Raw genomic sequence first — 19,490 nt, 5'->3', positions numbered from 1 at the left:
ATTGAAATATTAGATACTGATGTTTGTGTTCAGTGCCAGTATGGAATAATAGGTGTGTTTCCGCACCAATAAACAATAAGAGCAAAAATAGTTATAATATTCAGTGATGACCAACTTCTAATTTATCTAGGTACTGGTATTGTTAGAAATCTAAGGTTGGTGGTGCACCGAGGGTACAGTAATACACTGCTGAGTAGTCAATATATGACACAAGAAAGAAAGACCATTTGTTGGCGCACTCATTGATGTATGGACTAATTAAACATTTTGCAAAAGCTCTGCAGCACATATAGCATAAGGCAGCATAACTACATTAACAGTTGCTAGAAGTGCATGGTTATTAGTGAATTATTATAGGTGTTGTTTGCAAAGTTTATTATCATGAATCATATGTATATTATACTACGTAAAGGCCAGTACAGACGGGAGAGATGTGTGCTGAGCGATCTTAACACAGACTGCTCAGCACACATCTCTCCCCCTGCTCAGCACAGCGCAATGTGTGCTAAGCGAGGAGACAGATGGTGGGGCTGCTCATTTCACCCAGCGGGTGAAATGAGCGATGTACTTGATTGAGCCTGCATGCAGGCCAATCTAGCAGCGGCGATAGCAACGCGTGGGGCCGCGTATCACTATCGCTGTGGGAGGTACACACAGAGAGATCAGTGCTTAACTTCTAAGCTATCTAGTCACATTGCTTAGAATTTAAGCACTGATCTCTCCGTGTGTACCCCACTTAATAACATGTTATAGGGGCAGACCTAGAAATATTATGCGTAGGAAAAGACAGTGCAGGAGTTCCTAGGTTGAGCCTGGACTGAAATTACATTCCCTGCTTTCTTGGGAGTTAAGTGGCCGACCTCAGTGTAAGAGGCAGATCTGCTCTTTCTTGTTATTTCTAGTAGGAGTCACTAAACCAGAAATAAATACAATTATTATTTTTTTTCTTGATGTACTGAATTCTCTCACTACTGACAATTTCTTTGTGCATATGAAAGTATCCCTATCACTCTAGGATGATCAATTGTTAAATTTGATTGCCTTGCACTGAGTGCAATTTGTATTTTAAAATCTGACATGTATATTGTCCATTTATACCATATACAAGCCTTATGACTGCAGTTTTAGTTATATAAATTCTGATACTGATACTAATAATAATAATAATAATAATAATAATTCATTTTATTTATATAGCACTCTTTCTCCAACAGGCGATTTACAGACGTCAAAAACAATGCACATACAGTAGTACGAAGATTTAAGTAATACAGCAACAGACAAGCTACACAGACACATTATTATATTGTTATCAGCCGCAGGGCGGCTCGTGGGGGAGGCAGGTTCCAGCCGATGCCAAGCGACCTGGACGCTGCACTTCCTCCGTCAGCCGGCGCTTCCGGGTCCTAGCAATGTTACTGCAGGGGGGGCTGGGAGCCGCCGAGCGCACAGCAACCGGGACGCTAGACGCAGGCAGCATTCCCGGTTGCTGGGCATCTAGTCTGGCAGTGACTAGTGAAAGTGCAGCAGCGCAGCTGCACGTCCTTTCATTTATTATCTCATCTCTGATTCCTGGGGCTGATGGGAGCAGCTGCATAGAGTTCATTTATTAAGACTACTGGGTTCTGATTGGTGCAGCACCATTTATATTCCCTTCCTGGCCTCTCCCAAATCGCTGGTGATAGTTCCTGCTTTTGTGAGAACCTGTCAGCTCGTGTTAGAACTTGTCAGTCTTTGAAATAACCGTGATTCTGAGACCCTGCCTGACTGATTTCCTGATCTGATCCAGCTAGCCTTGTATTCAGGTTTTGGTGTGGAGTTTCCACACAGGCACAGTCTTGCCTACATTTCTTTATTGTATCCATCTTGTACATTGTTGCATTAATATTTAATTAAGTTGCTTATTACATCCTGTGCATTGTTACATTTACAAATCATTTGTATATATATAGTCTCATAGCTTATAACACCCTGTGCATTGTTGCATGTACATATTGATTGTGTTAAGAATATACTCCTCAGTCTGTGCCTTAGTATAGTAGCAAGGCTGTGTCAGGTGAACGTCTCACCGTACTGCATTTACCCCTGCCCAGCCTCCAATAGTGGGCTTGTCCAAACATAAAACCTGGGTGCATCTGAGTATGGGGTGGACCTAATTCACCCTGGAAAGGCGGCTGCTATAGAAGAAGCCTAGCATTGCAGGAGGCTAGAAGACTGCTAGGCAGAGGGTAATTGCGTGAGCATCACAAGGCACCGCCTATAAACCTACGGAACTGAGTGTAATCATAATATATATATCGGCTGTTGGGATGCCGGCTGTCAGTATCTCGACAGCAGCATCCCATCTGCCAGAATACTGGCAGCAAATGCAGCGGGTCCCCTTGCAGGCTCGCTGTGCTTGCCATGCTGCGGGCCTGGTGGCAAGCTTAGCTCACCACAGGTTCAATTCCCACTCGGTTGGTGGCGTGGACCCACCAACTAAGTGGAAATTAGGGGCGAGTGTTGGGATGCCGGCGCTGGCAAAATGCCAGTGGTCGGGATTCCGATGTCGGTCTCCTGAATGCTGGGATCCTGACCGCCAGCATTTTGACTGCATCCCCACGGTAAGCATAATGCAGGATTGGTGTAGGCATTTTGGGGAACAACTTCCAAGGGTTGTGTATTCCACCCTCACAAGGTACCAGGTGAGGAAGCCGTTTTGGGCGCACTGCATAGGATTACCCTGGGTGGAATAGTCTACCCCTAGAAGGGATGACACCAAGTACTGTACAAGGAAAATAACAAAAAAAAAGTATTCTGAATTAGGGAACTCAGGAATCCAAAATACACAATTAAAAATTAATATTTATTGATACAAAAAAAATGACATTAATTCTTTAATAAAGCATTATTTCATGCAAAATGTTATATAGATAAGTGTATGGTTAAGAAAAGAGAAGTGTAGATGAGAAATAAATAAAATTAACTAGGCTCACCTGAAACTGATTATGATTAATGTGCAGTACCTATATGTATTAATATGATTCCCTTGGATTGGCATATGTGACAGATTATATTGGTGCTACAGTATAAATGCATTCCATTTTACCAAGAGGTGAAATCACAGAATAAGAATGTCTTTCAGTGAAGTCTGACATTAGTAAATCGATGTGTGATGGTTATTCATTCTTATTCTTTAAGAAGAATGTTTCCTGTTGTTCTGTATAATTATTCATCCTAATTCGTTTCACACATGCTCAGTGAGGACAGTAGTTTCTACACCATTAAGGAGACGGTAACAAAGATATGGAAACAGATATGGTAACATGTATAAGGTTTTTTAGTAGATATTGTATCTACTGTAATATTATCAGTTTAGTCCTATAAGCCAAATGTTCTTCCTATAGATGCTAATATTGGGGCAGATGTATGATGGGGCGCTATGTGCATTCAGCAAATAGCGCACGCTAACTGCTGCTGGTACCGCATCATCACGATGTATGATGCGGCACTTTAACGAATTTACATTGTGCATGGTCCCGCTTCGTCCTGAGCGCTGTGCCTATACCTTTTTGCTGCCTCCCTGATGTATTAACGGCGGGACTGTCACTCACCGCTCGTTAAGTCCCCTCCATCGCTTCGCCAGGTCAGGGCTGGCGCTACAGCACTGCAGGTACTAAAAAGTGGGTGTTTTTTTTTTAAGGTAATTTAAAAATAAAAACTTTATTGTTCGTGGACAATAGTCCCGCCCACGCCTCCTCCTCTATGACCTTCCTAACACATCCGGCGCCGGCGAGCGCATGCGCCTCCGGCCGCCAGCGGCACGAGCCGGGCGAAGGGCAAAAGGGCGCATGCGCAGAGAGCCAGCAGCAGTGATACCAGCCCAGCCGATGTGGAAGGTGCGCTATCGCTGAACAGGTAAGATAACGCACTCCCACATCGGCAGGGGCCTGAATAATACATTGTGGCGGCGGGTGCGGGCGTATCACCACGATAATGTGGTGATACGCCCCCAGACACATAACGTCCGTTAGGACGTTTTTCATACATCACCCCCATTGTTTCTAATGCTGACATATAATCATTATGTTCATGTGCATATCATAATTCTTTATTTGGGCAGGAACCTCAAGCGTTGTTTTATGGCTTTATGTGTATTGGTTTGAGGCCCGACATTACAGACCAAATACTGACACAGGTATTTCTAATTTTATGTGAAATGTATATTGGGGTCATAGTGACGTCATGTGTTATTTCTCTAATGTGGGTTTCCATGTCGCAATATGCTTCACTGAACTTTATCAGCTTCTTATCATGCAGAACTGTCATATGAGAGTAGCTCCAAGTACATTATTGAGGAGATAAATCCGCTCCTGCTTCGCCTGTCAGTAGTGTTGGGGCAGGAGGCAGCTACTGCAATTGTTACTAATACTAGCCCAGCTGAGGTGAGTGAACGTTAAGTCTCCCCCCCCCCTCCCCCTCCCATCAGCAGTGTCAGCAGAGACACTGGACTCACCCTCTACTGTCCGTGCAGTTGTTGCAGAGATATTTTTTTAAACAAACTTTATTGACAACTGCCCAAAGTGACAGAGCTCACTTCCTGCCCTGAGAGGCAGATTAAACAGTTGGCAGTGATGAAGTCGCTGCTGGAGAAGACAGATTGCGGTAAGTGACATTTCCTCTTAGTAATGACTGGGTCGCAGCGCTACCATAGGTGCCTATGACAGCGCAATATTCTAGCCTACACCTAAAATAAAACACATAAGACATAAATCATAACAAGACATTGATATCAAAAGTGTGTAGTAAGCCTAGTTAAATCAATTATTAAAAACATCAAGACCTGATGTAGGATTAAGAAAACTCTCAATTGTAACTGATAAGGTATTCCTACAGTAAAACAATCATAGCAATTCAATTATAAACTTGTTACTCTTATTAACTTGTTACTCTTAAAAAAGTAATCTTTTTATTGAAGTCATTTGTTTCCAAACCAGAAAATATTAAAATGTTTGTTTAAGCCTGTCTGACCAACCCTATCACCCTATAACCCCTATGTATTATGAACTGCAATGTATAATTTTGTTACTTTACATGTTCTTAACTATCACCAGGCAGGTTCTGTATGTATTGTCAGCTTCTCCAACCATGCTTGCCCAAAAAGACGCTCAAGGCTTAAATCTGGTGATGTGAAATTGATTTAAGTGGATTATTTATTAAGGGGTTGTCCTTGTTGTTTATCCTGCTCAGAGGAAACACCCTGGATTGGACCCTCATTGGGTGCCTGCTTTAACCCAAGGTCTTGGCTTCCCTCCATTGTGCAGGTACACAATATAAAGGTAATAGCTATCTAAGCTCAGTCTTTTCAAAACCGAACCACCTCTTTCAAAGAGGGTGACCCAGATTTAATTCCCATATCTTTCACCTAACTTTGGTTAGAATGACTAGGAGTTATGGTTTGTATTGGACTAGTCTCAAAATAAGCTAAAGGAACAGGGGTGAAATATAGCCACCAATCAGCTTCTACGTATCATTTTATAGAATGTACTTGATAAATGCTACCTCAAAGCTGATTGGTTACTATGGGCAACTTCACCATGGTCCAATTTATTGAGCAGATTAGGCACATGAACCTCAGTCTATTTAAACTTTGACTGATTTGGTCAGGACCAAAGCTTTTCTAATACACTGTATTGTACACCTCTCCCAGATCTACAGGACTCACTGATCAACAAGATGATGTACTGTACAGTATTCCTGAAGGGCTTCTAATTATTCTGCAGAAAGCAGTAACATGTATCTTCCTTTTGCATCCCAGTTTGAATGAATATATCTTTAATCAACGTTAATTGTGGAATTTTGCACCATAAAAATGTTGCCCATGAAAGCAATTGGGACCATTCATATTGGGCAACTAAAAGCAAGCACTATAGGATACTGCTCAATGAAAGGGTTACTACTCTCAATCTGTCAATTCAAGTAATTGTGATGCCTAAATAACAAGTGGTGTGAAATTCCAAACTCAGAAGTGCATAAAAAAACTCATAAACTTGATTGAATGATTTACGCAACATTTTTCATAATTGTTGGCTACCAGAATTGCCACAAGACCAAATTGCTTGTTTTCCTTCTGATGGGATTATTATTATTATTATTATTATTATTATTATTATTATTATCCTTTATTATCCTTTATATGGTGCCACATGAGATCCGCAGCGCCCAATTACAGAGTAAACAAATAAGCAAAACATGAAGACAGTGACTTACAATTCAATACAATATAGAACATGTACAGGATAAATAAACATAGCTGCGTCAGCAGACAACACTGAAATAAGTATCAGGGTGGCAGAAAACCGAGGGATTTGGAAAAGGAGTGTTGAAAAGAAGGTAGGTTACGTAAGAGACGTAAAAGAACATGAGGGTAGATGGCCTTGCTCATGAAAGTTTACATTCTAAAGAGGAGGGGCACAGACAGGGGTGACAGTGGCGTAACTAGAAATTTTTCTCCCCCAAGCCAAAAAATCCTTCGGCGCCCCCCCCCCCCATACACCCCGTAATTGGCACTAGCAAAGGTAGAAAAATGCGCGCGCCGCAGGCGCGCGCTGGCAAAAAGGGGTGTGGCTTTGTCGAAATGGGCATGGCTTTGCGTGGAGGGCGTGGCATTGCAGGAAAAGACTACCTTATACCCCAGTTTTGCAACCTGCACACCCAGACGTTGGCCACCACAGGAAAGAAAAATAATCCTGATTCATGCCCCTTACATTATTTGTCATTTTTCCTCCTTATAGTAATGCCCAGTATACATTATTCCACATACTGCAATGGCCCTTAGACATTATTCCACACACAATCAGTGATCGCGCTGAGCCAAAAAAAAAGTGGGTCCCAGGGACCCTTCACTTTTAAAAATTGGGGTCCTACCGGTCTTTTTCTGGGTCCCATCGGAATGAAGGTTCTTATTAATTTTAATCTTGTTTGGACACTACAAAAGTGTTGCAAGATGGGGGGGATGGGGTGACAATGCTGCTGGGCTGTGTAGCATGCAGGACACCCTGCACCAGAGCTGTAACTAGACATTTTGGTGCCCTTAGGCAGAAAGTGAATTGGTGTTAGACCACCTAGACCACAAAGAACAGGTAGTGCGCGCCGTAGGCGCGCCGCAAAATTTTAGGGGTGTGGCTTCATAGGGAAGGGGCGTGACCACATAATAGTGTCAATTCACATTACACCACACAGTAGTGGCGCTTATACACATTGCACCAGGTAGAACCTCCTATGCACACTGATCCAGGTAGATCACGTCATACACTTTGTTCCAGGTACAGCACGTCATACACTTTGCACCAGGTACAGCACGTCATACACTTTGCACCAGGTACAGCACGTCATACACTTTGCACCAGGTAGAGCACGTTATCATACACATTGCATCAGGTAGAGCATGTTATCATACACATTGCCGCTAGGTAGAGCAAGTTATCATACACATTGCCGCTAGGTAGAGCAAGTTATCATACACATTGCGTCAGGTAGAACACGTTATTATACACAATGCGCCTGGTAGAGCACGTTATTATACACAATGCGCCTGGTAGAACACGTTATTATACACAATGCGCCTGGTAGAGCACGTTATAATACACATTGCACTAGGTAGAACACGTTATTATACACAATGCGCCTGGTAGAGCACGTTATTATACACATTGCACTAGGTAGAGCACGTTATCATACACATTGCGCCTGGTAGAGCACGTTATTATACACATTGCACCAGGTAGAGCACGTTATCATACACATTGCGCCAGGTAGAACACGTTATCATACACATTGCGCCAGGTAGAACACGTTATCATACACATTGCGCCAGGTAGAACACGTTATCATACACATTGCGCCAGGTAGAGCACGTTATCATACACATTGCGCCAGGTAGAACACGTTATTATACACATTGCGCCAGGTAGAACACGTTATTATACACAATGCGCCTGGTAGAGCACGTTATTATACACAATGCGCCTGGTAGAGCACTGAGGCACATTGCAGTAACCACTCACTTATCACCTCCAGTTGCACGAAGGGGCCGTTTGACACAAGTGGCTCCGCCCCCAGCAGCAACTCACTGACACTCACCATTTTTTCTGACAGCACAGTGCAGTGAGTGCACTGGCACAAGTAGCCAGCCTGCGCCTGTAGTAGCCGCAGCCTGGAGGAGCTCTATGTGAAATCGCAAGCAGAGGCTGTTCTCTGGCAAGAAGGAGCTCGTCCAATCGCTTCCCCTGACGGGCTGGCCACTGCTAAATATACCGATAATCAGTTCCAACTGTGTCAAAGTAGTGGAGCCCCAGGTGCAATGGGAAAGTCAGTGTCACTGCACAGTTGTACTGATTACTGGTATATTTAGCAGTGGCCAGCCCGTCAGGGGAAGCGATCGGAGGAGCTCCTTCTTGCCAGCCTCTGCTTGCGATTTCACAGATAGCTCCTTCATGCTGCGGCGCCGGCTGGCTACTTGTGCCAGTGCACTCACTGCACTGTGCTGTCAGAAAAATGGTGTCAGTGAGGCCCTGACACTCTGAGCGGCCTCACATTGCACACACGGAGCTTGCAGCCCCCGGACATCCCGCATCTGCACCAGCTACTCCAGGTGAAGCGGGGCGATGCAGCACTGTCTACTGCTTACCTACAGCGGGAGCTGTGCAGCCCGGCCGGCTCCTGCTGGAAGGTAGTTGTCGGGTCCGGTGGGGCGTTGAGCGGGTCCCGGGTAGGGGGGTGGCGGCGGGCAGATCCGGAGCTGTACTCCCAGTCGCAGAGGAGGGTGCTGGCGGCAGAGCGGCAGTGGAGCCGGATGAGCGGGGCCAGTCTGTCAGCCCTGCAGCACAGATTCATGTGCTGGCGGGGAGCAGGATTCAAAGCGGAAAATGCTGCAGGCTGTGATTGGATGGAGACTACAGGAGGTGATTGGCCGAGGAAACAGCCAGTCACCTCCTGCATTCCGCTGACAGGCTTAACACATGCAAACACATATTCAGATGAGCGCGTCCTGTGGGACCCGCTCATCTTCTAAATGTGAGTCCCAGGCGGCTGTTTCTGGGTAAAATACGCGCCATAGCGCGTTTTTGCGATCACTGACAATAATGCACATGACACAATATGCACACACCGTAATGCCCCCTACACATTATGCCACACACCGTAATGCCCCCGATACATTATGCCACACACCGTAATGCCCCCGACACATTATGCCACACACCGTAATGCCCCCGACACATTATGCCACACACCGTAATGCCCCCGACACATTATGACAGGAATCGCAATGCCCGTTATACATTATGCTACACACTGCAATGCCCCTGATACATTGTAGCACATACAATGTCTGTGACACAGTATGACACACACCACAATGATCCTGAGACATTATACCACATACCACAATGCCCGTGACATAGTATACAACACACCGTAATGCCAGATACATTATGACACACACTGCAATGTCCGTGATACATTATGCCACACACCGTAATGCCCATTACACATTAAGTTCTACAGTAAGGCTTCCAATTACTTTTAAATTACCTGCTCGTTGCCAGGGGTTTCATGCTCTTGGTTCCATGCACGGTGCCACGATGTCATGCTCGTTGCCAGGGGTTTCATGCACTGGGTGTCATGCTCGTTGCTAGGGGGTAGTGCTTGTTGCTAGGGCCGTGCTCCCAGTGCCACATATGCTCCCAGTGCCAGATATTCCCCCACAGTGCCAGGTATATGCACCCAGTGCCAGATATTCCCCCACAGTGCCAGGTATATGCACCCAGTGCCAGATATTCCCCCACAGTGCCTGCTTCCCCCCCCCCAGTGCCAGGTATATGCCCCCCCAGTCCCGGGTATATGCCCCCAGTACCGGGTATATGCCCCCACAGTGCCAGGTATATTCCCCCAGTGCCAGGTATATGCCCCCCCAGTGCCAGGTATATGCCCCCAGTGCCAGGTATATGCCCCCCCCAGTGCCAGATATTCTCCCACAGTGCCAGATATTCCCCCCCAGTGCCAGGTATATGCCCCCAGTGCCAGGTATATGCCCCCAGTGCCATGTATATGCCCCCAGTGCCAGGTACATGCCCCCCCAGTGCCAGTTATATGCCCCCAGTGCCAGGTATATGCCCCCAGTGCCAGATATCCCCCCCCCAGTGCCTGCTTCCCCCCCAGTGCCAGGTATATGCCCCCAGTGCCGGGTATATGCCCCCCCAGTGCCAGGTATATGCCCCCAGTGCCGGGTATATGCCCCCCCAGTGCCGGGTATATGCCCCCCAGTGCCAGGTACATGCCCCCAGTGCCAGATATTCCCCCCCAGTGCCAGGTATATGCCTCCAGTGCCGGGTATATGCCCCCCCAGTGCCAGGTATATGCCCCCCCAGTGCCGGGTATATGTCCCCAGTGCCAGGTACATGCCCCCAGTGCCGGGTATATGCCCCCCCAGTGCCAGGTATATGCCCCCAGTGCCAGGTACATGCCCTCAGTGCCGGGTATATGCCCCCCCAGTGCCAGGTATATGTCCCCAGTGCCAGATCTGCCCCCCCAGTGCCAGGTATATGTCCCCAGTGCCGGGTATATGCCCCAGTGCCTGCTCCCCTGGCCCCCCCCCCCCTATGTGTTGGAGGGACACGAGCGCATCGCGCGTCTCTCCTGTGTCCCTCCTGGCTCTCCCCCGGCTGGTCTAATAAAGGAAGTGCCGTTCGTGAGCCAATCAGAGCTCACGAACGGCACTTGCTTCCTTAGACCGGCCGGGGGAGAGCCAGGAGGGACACAGGAGAGAAGCGCGATGCGCTTGTGTCCCTCCAACACATAGGGGGGGGCCGGGGGAGCAGGCACCGCAGGGCGGGAGAGGAGATCGCAGATTGACATGCGGACGCTCGTCCGCATGTCAATCTGTTCTAAATCAGTGGCGCCCCCGCAGCCCCTCGCCCCCAAGCCACCGCGAGGACTGCGGGGGCAGTAGTTACGCCACTGAGGGGTGACACAGTTGTGGTAAAAAGTGAGCGTGGGACACAGAGGGCTTAGGATGAGAGACGGCTGGGTTTGGTGAAGAAGTGTCATGAGAGCCCGTTTGAAGTTTTGTAGAGAGGTGGAGAGTCTGAGGAGGAGAGGTAGAGAATTCCAGAGAAAGGGAGCAGCACATGCAAAATCTTGGAGGTAGGAGTGGAAGGATGTAATCAATAGGCAGGAGAGGCGGCATTAGCAGAGTGAAAAGGACAGACAGGAGTGTAAAGGGAGATAAGGTCAGAGATGTAACTGGTAGAGGAGTGGGTGAGGGCTTTGTAAGTGAGTGTGAGAAGCTTAAATTGGATTCTGAAGGAGAAGGGGAGCCAGTGAAGAACTAGTAAGACGTGGAGGTGGATTTAGTGCGTTTGGTGAGGAAGATGATCAGGGCAGCAGCATTGAGGATAGATTGGAGTGAAGTGAGGTATGTGTTAGGGATGCCAGTTAGAAGGAGATTGCAGTATTCCACTCTGGAAATGACCAGTGAGTGGATAAGGGTCTTAGCGGCATCCTGGGTGAGAAAGGGTCTGATCCTGAAAATATTTTTGAGATGAAAATTACAGGTTTGTGAGAGGTGCTGACTGTGTGGCTTGAAGGAGAGGGGGGAGTCAAAGATTACTCCAAGACAGAGCACTTGGGAGCTAGAGGAGATAGTAGTGCCATCAATAGATAATGAAATTATGGGATGTGAGGTTGTATGAAAGGGTGGGAAGATGACCAGCTTAGTCTTAGACATGTTAAGTTTAAGAAAGCGCTGGGACATCCAAGAAGAGATAGCAGAGAGACAGTTGGATACACGAGTGAGGAGAGCAGGTGAGAGGTCAGGGGAGGAAAGGTAGATTTAAGTATCATCAGCATAGAGATGATATTGTAAGTCAAAAGAGCTAATTAGTTCACCTAAAGAGGATGTACAGATGTAGCCGAACTCATCTAGTACGGCTCCATCGCAAACGTGCACTTCCGGCAGGACTAGGCGATCCTGCGCCTAGCCTCGCTACAGGACTGCCCAGAGACGCACCATTGTAGTGAATGGGGCGCGTACACATCACAGACGCACGCTCGGCCCAGACGCTGGGATGAGCGTGCCTAGGCGGGCACACCCAGGCACATCTTTATAGAGAGAGAGAAGGAGAGGACCTAGAACAGAACCTTGGGGGCCACCTACAGTTAGCGGGGGGGGGGGGGGGGGGGGGATCGAGCCATGAAAGGAGACAGAGGGCCTAATTCAGACCTGATCGCTAGCAAGTGATTTTTGTACTGCTGCGATCAGATGGTCGCCGCCCACAGGGGGAGTGTATTTTAGCTGTGCAAGTGTGCGAACGCATGTGTAGCTGAGCTGTACAAACTGATTTTGTGGAGCCTCTGCGCAGCCCAGGACTTCCTCTGCTGCTGTGATCACCTCAGCCTGTTCTGGACCGGAATTGACGTCATACGTCCACCCTGCAAACGCTTGGACACGCCTGCGTTTTTCCAAACACTCTCAGAAAATTGTCAGTTGCCACCCACATATGCCATCTTCCTGTCAATCTCCTTGCCATCGCCTGTGCAAATGGATTCTTCGCACAAACCCATCGCTGAGCGGTGATCCGCTTTGTACCCGTGCGACGCGCCTGCGCATTGCAGTGCATATGCTTGCGCAGTTTAGACCTGATCGCCCGCTGTGCGAAAACACAGCCTAGAGATCAGGTCTGAATTACTCCCAGAGAAGGAACGGTCAGAGAGGTAGGAGAATAGCGAGGAGAGGGCAGTATCATGCAGACCAAGGGAGTGAAGGATTTGCAGAAGGAAAGGATGGTCCACAGTGTCAAAAGCAGAAGAGAGGTCAAGGAGAATAATCAGTAGTAGTGGACATTGGATTTAGCAGAATGGAGGGCAGTTTCAGTGGAGTGGAGAGGATGGAAGCCAGACTGGAATGGGTCAAGCAGTGACTGGGAGGAAAGAAAGGCAGTAAGGAGGTTATAGACAATATGCTCAAGGAGTTTGGAGGCAAAAGGAAGGAGAGAGATGTGTCGATAGTTGGAGAGAGTGTGTGGATCAATTGTAGGTTTTTTTTAAGAATAGGGGAGATATGGCCACTTTCAAAAGTCAAGTCTTGAGGTACTGTATATAGGCAATCCCCTCTATAACAATTCATATGTGATTGAATTGTTTGTTAAGTGTGTTATCCTTAATGTTGTGGGATCTAAGCTGGCATATTATGTTGTAGTCAAACCTGACTTAGAAGAATGCCACTGTGCCTGCCAAGAGTTCAACCTCTTCACCCCTTGAATACAAAGATAGGGATTTTGGACCTTCAAAAAGGTGCAGTCACTCAATGAGTCCTATGATGATTCCCAAATCATGCATCATTGCTGATCCCAGTGGAAATTTGAAAAGAAGGAGCAGGGGTGAAAGAGATTCTTGTCATCATCATTGAATCCAGCTCCACTCTTGTATACAGTATATCAGCTACAAGTGTATAGGTCTGATTGGTGTTAAGATAGCACAGGATGGGTGTTGAGGTGAAGGCCTTAATTATTCTTTGGTTCGTTTGTACTGTATATTAAAATTTGCCAGTATATCAGGGTGTGGATTGTCCAATTACTGTATACTTGGGGTCATTCCAAGTTGATCGCTCGCTGCCGTTTTTCGCAGCGCAGCGAACGGGTTACTACTGTGCATGCGTATGCACCGCAATGCGCAGGCGCTTCGTACGGGTACAAAGCGGATCGTTGCTGAGCGATGGATTTAACAAAGAATCTATTCACACAGCCGATCGCAAGGAGATTGACAGGAAGCAGGCGTTTGTGGGTGGGGTGTCAACTGACCATTTTCTGGGAGTGTTTGGAAAAATGCAGGCGTGTCCATGCGTTTGCAGGGCGGGTGTCTGACGTCAGTTCCGGGACCAAAAAGAGCTACTCAAACTGCAAAAACACGTTTTCGTCCGGGCTGCACCCGTGTTCGCACGCTTGCAATGCGAAAATACACTCCCCCGTGGGCGGCGACTATGCGTTTGTACGGCTGCTAAAAGTACCTAGCGAGTGATAAACTCGGAATGACCCCCACGGTTTTAGCTTCTTATAAAAAAAGGTTCTACAATAGTTGAATTGTACATATGCTGTGTATTTTATTGTTTCCATTGGTGTATAAACAGCAATACAACAAGACTGGGTTATAACAGGTAAGAAGGCCCTACTCACAAGCTTACAATCTATAGGGAAATAGGCATTGATTCACAAGAATAAATGCTACTTATTGCATAATGGTCCAGCCAGATAGTAGAGGTTCTTGGTAGGCTCACACAGCAGTGTTGCCCTGGGGTCAGGAGGACGTGAAAGTGAAAAAAATAAAAAATGTATAAAGCTATGTGGGGATTGTAAAGAGGGTCTGTATCAGTGGCGTAACTAGGGGTCCGCAGCCACTGCGCTCGCTTGGGGGAGTGCAGGGCTGCGGGGCACCTTAGCCGCCACTGATCTCTGCTGTGATGGAGGGACACGGAGGGCACAGCGCACGCCTCTCCTGTGTCCCTCCTGCGTCTCCGACTTGTCTATTAAATGAAGTGCCCGTTCGTGAGCTCTGATTGGCTCACGAACCGGCACTTCATTTAACAGACATGCCGGAGACGCAGGAGGGACACAGGAGAGTCACGCGCTGTGCCCTCTGTGTCCCTCCTTCACAAAACAGCGGGGGAGCGGGGGTGAGTTGTACCTGGCACTGGGGAAGCATATTTGGCACTGGGGGGGCATATGTGGCACTGAGGGGGCATATGTGGCACTGGGGGAGCATATTTGGCACTGGGGGGTATATGTGTACCTGGCACTGGGGGGGGGGGCATATTTGGCACTGGGGGTATATGTGTATCTGGCACTGGGGGCATATGTGTACCTGGCACTGTGGGGGAATATCTGGCACTGGGGGCATATGGGGCACTGGGAGCACAGCCCTAGCAACAAGCATTACCCCCTAGCAACGAGCATGACACCCAGTGCATGCGACCCCTGGCAACGAGCATGATACCCAGTGCATGAAACCCCTGGCAACGAGCATGACACTCAGTGCATGAAACCCCTGGCAACGAGCATGACACCCTGAGCATGAAAACCCCTGGCACCGTGCATGGAACCAAGAGCATGAAACCCCTGGCAACGAGCAGGTAATTTAAAAGTAATTAGAAGCCTTACTGTAGGACTTAATGTGTAATGGGTATTGCGGTGTGTGGCATAATGTATCACGGACATTTCGGTGTGTGTCATAATGTGTCACAGGCATTACGGTGTGTGGCATACTATATCACGGGCATTGTGGTATGTGGTATAATGTCTCAGGGGCATTGCAGTGTGGCATAATGTATAACGGGCATTGCGGTGTGTGGCATAGGGTATAACTGGCATTGCGGTATGTGTCACAGGCATTAAGGTGTGTGGCATACTATATCACGGGCATTGTGGTATAATGTCTCAGGGGCATTGCAGTGTGGCATAATGTATAACGGCATAGCGGTGTGTGGCATAGGGTATAATGGGAATTGCGGTATGTGTCACAGGCATTACGGTGTGTGGTATACTATATCACGGGCATTGTGGTATGTGGTATAATGTCTCAGGGTCGTTGCGGTGTGTGTCATAATGTGTCACAGGCATTGTATGTGCTAAAATGTATCAGGGGCATTGCAGTGTGTGGCATAATGTATAACGGACATTGCAGTGTGTGGCATAATGTATCACGGACATTGCGGTGTGTGTCATAATGTGTCACAGGCATTGTATGTGCTATAATGTACCAGGGGCATTGCAGTGTGTAGCATAATGTATAACGGGCATTGCGATTTCTGTCATAATGTGTCACAAGCATTACGGTGTGTGGCATAATGTGTCGGGGGCATTATGGTGTGTGCATATTGTGTTATGTGCATTATTGTGTCATGTGCATTATGGTGTGTTGCATAATGTCCAAGGGCCATTGCAGTATGTACATAATGTATACTGGGCATTACTATAAGGAAGAAAAATGACAAATAATGTAAGAGGCATGAATCAAGATTATTTTTCTTTCCTGTGGTGGCCAATGTCTGGGCGTGCAGATTGCAAAACTGGGGTATAAGGTAGTCTTTTCCTGCAATGCCACGCCCCTTTATGCAGAGCCATGCTCATTTCAACAAAGCCACGCCCCTTTTTGCGACGCTCGCGCAGATTCATCGCTTTACTAGTGCCAATTATGGGGGGGCGCCAGAGAATTTTTTGCCTTGGGGGAGAAAAATTTCTAGTTACGCCACTGGGCTGTATTAAGGTAGGACAGCTTTTGAAGGTTATGTGGGTGGTTCCTACTGACAAAATATCAATAGCAGATATAAAATCTGTATAATAATGAGTAACATAAGCAATGCCATCAGGTCCAAGAAACTTTAATTTATATGGAATGCTATTTTTGAGACTGTTATTCTTGATTTGCGCACTATACAGCACAGACAACAATTCTCATCGCTAATAAATGTTAATATACCCTGCAAATTTTGGACTCCCCTGATTGGTGCAACTAGAAATTATTTAAGAGTAAATTTCACTCAAATTTGCAATAAAAGTTTAAATTCTATCCTCTGTACATGTACTTCTTATTCTGAATTTTTACTTTGTATTTTACCAGCTGTTTACAGTAAAATACAGGGAACGGATATAATTTCCTAGCCATGATTAAGAGAGAGGACCTAAAATTTAAAATTAACAGGATCGTCCAAAAGCAGGACCACTTTCATCGTATTAAACAGCTCTCAGGGGAAATGGGCATTATGAGGGCTGTGGTGTGAAATGAAAATCTGGTAATTTATGAAGTGGAATCATGTTTCCGGCATTCAGGCAACTAGTTATACATGAGTTAGTACTTGCAATCCATTTATATTAAAGTTCTCACCAGGGAATAAACCAATCAGTAATACAACTAGATTTTAAAATATTCGACTTGATAACTACAATGTTTTGCTTATTGGGACACATCTCTGGCAATATTTGCCTTAATAACTACAGTTGTTTTCTTAATATTGCCTTTCACTGATTTTAAAATGATTTGATTATTTTAGTATTTTGTGTTCATGTGAGGGGAAACAAGCACGTATTTAACTTTTCTTTCTAACCTATTTTCTTAGGAGCGACAGATTTCAGCTGACATGTATTAAATATATTTAAAATGATCGGTCTCAGCTCTCATATATCGCTAACTTCCATTTTGAGTTTAACTTGATATGCTGTCGCTATTATTGTTAGGAGTCAATATATACCAGTTTACAGCTCTCTACACAACATATAACCTTTAGTGCTTCCAAGAGCTGAAAAGTTTAAATATTGGTTTTTATGTTAGCGAAGTAGCAAGCATTTTTGTAAATTATCTTACCATCGATTGGGAAATATAATTGGAACAAAAATGAATAACAGTCTCCTAAAAGCTCTGTACTCATTTGCATTACAATTCCACATTTCCAATACAAGTTAAGCTCATTTGTAAAAGACAGAGGAGGAGATGTATCAAATCGTATAAAGAGAAAAAGTGGAGAAGTTGCTAATAGCAATCAATCAGCTTCTAACTATCATTTATCTAGCACATTCTGTAAAAAGACAGAAGCTGATTGGTTGATTTGGACAACTTCACTTTTTCTCTTCAGAAGGTTTAATATATCTGGGCGAGAGGAATATGCATTGAGGTGCGCCGACAGCTCTGCCGTGCCTCATTACTGGGAGGGGGCGTGGTCATTTGGGGAGGTGTGACCAGACCCCACGCTGACAGGGGGTGCTGATGTCCAATCCAGTGGGCAGTAAAGAGTTCCTCCTCCCCCCTCTCTGCGCCACTGAGTGCCTTTGCTACATATGCCCCATATCCTGTTCCTTTGTAAATTCCCACATGATTTTTACACTTTTCTCTGCAGCTTTGCCTATTTCATTCCTCTCACCTCATTAAATAATATCCAACTCTCACAGATACTTAGGGGCCAATTTATCACCTTCCCCATCTGAGGATGCGGATGTGAGGTGATAAAATCGACCCAATTTGCAATGCGATTATTAATTACATTGCACGGATGTATCAATAATTGCATGCAGGGACAGAGCTTACGAGAAAGGTCTGTCCCCGTGGTGCCACTCCACAGCACTATCAGGGTATTTTTTGTGAAATATACACATAGGGGGTCATTCCGAGTTGATCGTAGCTGTGCTAAATTTAGCACAGCTACGAACGTAAACATAGACATGCGGGGGGACGCCCAGCACAGAGCCCCCCCCCCCCCCCCGCACAAATACAAAAGCATCGCACAGAGGCGATGCCTTTGTATTTGAGGAGTAACTCCCGGCCATCGCAGCTCCTGCGGCTAGCCGGGAGTTACTCGTCGCTCCCGCTGGCCGCAGCGGCTGCGTGAGACGTCATGCAGCCACCGCAGCCCGCCCCCCGAATAGTCCGACCACTCCCCCTAAACGGCGGCTTCACGCTGCCGTTCAGCGCCCTCCCGTCTAGCAACCACCTCTGTCTCATAGGCGATCGCTAGGTAACGACGGCTGCCATGCGCCGGTGCACTGCGGCGCCAGCGCATGCGCAGTTCCGACCCAATCGCTGCGCTGCAACAAACTGCAGCGAGCGATCGGATCGGAATGACCCCCAGAGTGTGTACTGCTCATACACTGCCAATCCACATTGCAATCGCTACCACTGCCACTGGCACACCCCTCCCCGTTGCGGCATCCCCACCACTTGCCGAGGCCCCCTCCCCGACTGCTGCACTCATACTCACCAGCGGTGATTGGTGCTCTGCTGCGCGCTGCCAGTCATCAGAGAAAGCTGTGCAGAAATACAGAATCATCAGTGTGCCCTGTGATTACGCCAGCTGACAGGGGGAGGTAAGTATGCTATTCCCTCTCCCCTACCACTTAACCCACCACCTAACCCTAATGTCCTCCCCTTAGTGCCTGACCCTAACCTACCCCCTGTGGTGTCTAAACCTAACCCCCCTTCTCCGCAACTTAATCCACCCATCTTAGGGGTACATTTACTATGCAGTGATAAGAGCAGAGAAGTGAGCCAGTGGAGAAGTTGCCCATGGCAACAAATTAGCACTGAAGTAACATCTATAATTTGCATACTTTAAAATGATACAGAGCTGCTGATTGGTTGATGGGGCAACTTCTCCACTGGCTCACTTCTCGGCTCTTATCACTGCTTAGTAAATGTCCCCCTAAGTCCCTAAACCTAACCTTCCACGGTGTTGCCTAAACCTAACTCCTACTCCCCACAGCCTAACTCTAACCTCAGGTGTCCTTGAGATTATTCTCATACTTATTTTCAGAATTGTTGCCCTTGCTCTGCATATGCTTTCATACTGTATCACACAGGTTCTCAAACTCGGTCCTCAGGACCCCACACCGTGCATGTTTTGCAGATAACCCAGAAGGTGCACAGGTGTATTAATTAATCACTGACACATTTTAAAAGGTCCACAGGTGGAA

General features: G+C 46.8%; 1 long non-coding RNA gene across 3 annotated transcripts in view; it reads left to right on the top strand.

The window, feature by feature from the left end:
- The first annotated feature begins 4,570 nt into the window (after window positions 1-4,570).
- LOC134935531 (uncharacterized) overlaps window positions 4,571-19,490 on the top strand; it is a 55,490-nt gene continuing 40,570 nt past the window's right edge. Inside the window, exons 1-2 of one of the 3 annotated variants that reach the window (XR_010180225.1) lie at window positions 4,587-4,644; window positions 5,230-5,303. This is a non-coding gene — a long non-coding RNA (uncharacterized LOC134935531). Of the gene's footprint in view, window positions 4,645-5,229; window positions 5,319-19,490 lie in introns of all 3 variants that reach the window. The other 2 variants (XR_010180227.1, XR_010180226.1) reach the window with 2 other exon arrangements.

The sequence above is a fragment of the Pseudophryne corroboree genome, chromosome 6 (assembly GCF_028390025.1).
Source record: "Pseudophryne corroboree isolate aPseCor3 chromosome 6, aPseCor3.hap2, whole genome shotgun sequence".
NCBI lineage: Eukaryota > Metazoa > Chordata > Amphibia > Anura > Myobatrachidae > Pseudophryne > Pseudophryne corroboree.
The sequence above is the reverse complement of the archived record's forward strand: the minus strand, read 5'-3'. Positions and strand labels throughout refer to the sequence as shown.